Source organism: Mesoplodon bidens (genome assembly GCF_964165515.1).
Source record: "Mesoplodon bidens genome assembly, chromosome: 3".
Taxonomy (NCBI): Eukaryota; Metazoa; Chordata; class Mammalia; order Artiodactyla; family Ziphiidae; genus Mesoplodon; species Mesoplodon bidens.
The window spans coordinates 137,740,424-137,744,056 of record NC_138178.1 but is presented as its reverse complement, the minus strand read 5'-3'; positions in this window follow the sequence as shown (position 1 = coordinate 137,744,056).

Here is a 3,633-nt window from a genome sequence, read left to right as displayed (position 1 = left end):
GAAATAAAATAAATGTGGAAATCCAGACCCCTCCGTGTTAGAATTTCTCTAAAGGATTTATATGTGAGTGGTGAGGCGGTAGTTCCTGTTCAATCGCTTCATCTCCACAAAACCGAAAGACTTATTTGTCAATATGCTGAGAAGTATAGTAACTTTCTTTCCACTGGAAATTAGTTATAGATAAAATGAATTAGCCCTCATGGAGTGCTTAGAAGATAGCATACTAGATGTTTTCAGTATATTTCATGATGCATGACATTTTATGATTTTAATTATAGGTCGATTTCAGAGAGCTAACTGGTCCTTCAGCTATTGAAAGTATTTTTTCCCTTTTTTTTAAAAAAATAAATTTATTTATTTATTTTTGGCTGCGTTGGGTCTTCATTGCTGCATGCAGGCTTTCTCTAGTTGCGGCGAGCGGGGGCTACACTTCGTTGCGGTACGCGGGCTTCTCATTGCGGTGGCTTCTGTTGTCGTGGAGCACGGGCTCTAGGCGCGCGGGCTTCAGTAGCTGTGGCACGTGGGCTCAGTAGTTGTGGCTCGCGGGCGCTAGAGCGCAGGCTCAGTAGTTGTGGCACACGGGCTTAGCTGCTCCGCGGCATATGGGATCTTCCTGGGCCAGGGCTCGAACCCATGTTTCCTGCATTGGTAGGCGGATTCTTAACCACTGCACCACCAGGGAAGTCCCTTTTCCCTTTTGATTAAGGCAAAACAATGGAAAAATAAGCCAATTTCTTACAAAATTTAAAGAGTTCAACATTAGTTAGCTGAGCTAAACAGAGAATGAAATGAAGTACAAGGTTTATTTTTTGAAGTTCAAGTTTTTAGCATTATATGGTGGCAAATGTGCTGTAAAAACATGCACATGACAAATGCTATAATTTGTCACACACCATCCCCCCCCTTTTTAAATGTAGATCACATATGACTTTTGGATAATGAAGACTTGAATTTGAATAACCACCTGAAATAGATGGATAAAATATAGTAAAATAGGAGTACCAAATTTTGTGAAGATATGAACAAAACTCAAAAACAAGACTCAAGGTCGATTCTAATCCTTCATTAAGTACACTTCTTATGAACAGCACAAATGATTAAGAAAGACCTATTTTCTTTGCTGGTGCTCTCAACCATACCTCCCTTGAGAAGTGTACGAAAGGAAGTATGGTAATGAGGGTTAGGAGCGTCAAATACTGGTAGCCAGTGGGTGCACTGTGGATTGTATTACCTGCAGGAGTGGAGGCAAAATACCCATAAAATAGCCTTTCAGATTCAGTTTGTCTCAAGTTACATTGTGAAATTCAGTGGTTTGGTATAGTTGTATACCCATTGGCTCTCAAGAATTAAACAGAGTTGGGGAGGGCTGACCCTTGCACAGAAGGACATGCAGGTGGTACCAGAGGTATTGGGGTTTGTGGTTTCCTATGGGAAATTCTTTTGGTGATTTCATCCCCTCCTGGGTAGAGTGGGTAAGAGGCAGAAGGTCCAGAACCTGATCTACAGCTCCTTCTTGGTTCACAGGCCAGTCTATATTGTGAAGACTAATTTCATACAGACTATTATCTGTAATTCCGGCATTGGCTCTGTTTGACTGAGGACACTAACTAGTTAAAAACTGAAATTATATCTTTCATCCATTAAGAGAAGAGAGTTCTAACATGCCATATTTCTTAGCTGAGAAATAAAACTTTAAGTCCTGATCACATAATTCACCTTAATATTCTTTAGTTCTCTTGGAAGTGATATCAACAATCCTGGTATCCTGGCTGAAATTCAGGTTTAGGACCTCCCCTATGCTTGTTTATGTTCCAGCCATAACTAGAAGTGGTATTTATGTATTCTTCACTTCCTGTTCTAGACTTTAGTGTGGTATTTTTTTGTGAGTAGTTGTTAAGCTGATGGCCAAGGAAGATTTTCTGTTTAGACATATTTTAATTGATTTAACCTCTTAAGGCTGAACAAAAATATCTACAAATACTTATTATGGGAAAAATATGAAAATTTCTAAATTTTTGATGAATTATTGAGACTATGACACTAATGACTATATGTATACAGTATCTATTTGGGCTACCAGATCGGTACATTTTTTTAGTAAGAAAAATATCATTTATTGGGTTTTATAGAAATCAGTGGATTATTAGGATGAATGAAGTACCACCTCAGACAGAGTGCATTCATGGCTCAGCTCATGTCAAAAAAGGTCTTGTGTTGGATCAGCTATTTAGAGTCAATAAACAAGACCAGCAGTAAATCTCTAATGTCTCTGTTTTTTGGTAACGTATGGGAACATTTATTTTCTCAACAATTTGACTTACCTAGTTGTTTTCTTAAAACCTGTATCCTTCTTTTCCTTATGTCTTCCTCTTTCACACATTCTCATAACCATTCCAGGTAGATTTGATGCAATTGCCTTTACAAATGGAAGTAAACACGATCTTTATTGAATGATTGATTCGTTCATCAAAAGTGCGTAATTAATTAAGACTAGTGGGAGGAGATATTAGAGTTGGTAATAAAGATGGATTAAGAGGGATAAGGAAAAATATTTCTCTCTTTTCCTCATAACGTTGTGCTTCAAATTAGCCAAAGATTTGAAAGAGGAAAAATGTAATACTAGAAGGGATTAGATGATTGAGTGAACTTTTCTGTGCTTGTGCTGCCTTGTTGAGCCAATTGCTTTGTGTGTAGGAAGCAGACATGTCAACACAGTGATCTCTGCTAAAATTCTGGCCCCTTTGCTTTCACCAGAAATGAATCCAAATATTTAGATATGCTCTCAAGTGTTACAGTTAAATTACACATTTTGCCTCGAATGAAATCTCAGAAAAAGTGAAATTGTGGCCATGTATGTACAAGCGATGATAATAAAAGTAAGACTTACATAATTCCAAAAGACACATGCACCCCAGTGTTCATTGCAGCACTATTTACGATAGCCAGGACATGGAAGCAACCTAAATGTCCATCCACAGAGCAATGGATAAAGAAGATGTGGTACATACATACAATGGAATGTTACTCAGCCATAAGAGGGAACGAAATTGTGCCATTTGCAGAGATGTGGATGGACCTAGAGACTGTCGTACAGAGTGAAGTAAGTCAGAAAGAGAAAAACAAATATTGCATATTAACGCATATATGTGGAATCTAGGAAAATAGTACAGGTGAACCTACTTGCAAAGCAGAAATAGAGACACAGACTTAGAGAACAAACGTATGGACACCAAGGGGGGAAGGTTGCGGGGGGATGAATTGGGAGATTGGGATTGACATATATACACTACTATGTATAAAATAGATAACTAATGAGAACCTGCTGTATTGCACAGGGAACTCTACTCAATGCTCTGTGGTGACCTAAATGGGAAGGAAGTCCAAAAAGGAGGGGATATGTATATATGTATAACTGATTCACTTTGCTGTACAGCAGAAACTGACACAACACTGTAAAGCAACTATACTCCAAAAAAAAAAAGGTTTAAAACAATAAGCATCTTATGAAATTTTAAACTCATTACTGTCTTTGTTGATGATGGATGCATGGGAAAGGGGTGGTAGAATGTACCTTTAGCTCTCATAGGAACGTTTTTCTACCTTGAGAATTTGGCAATAGTTAGAAAACCACCA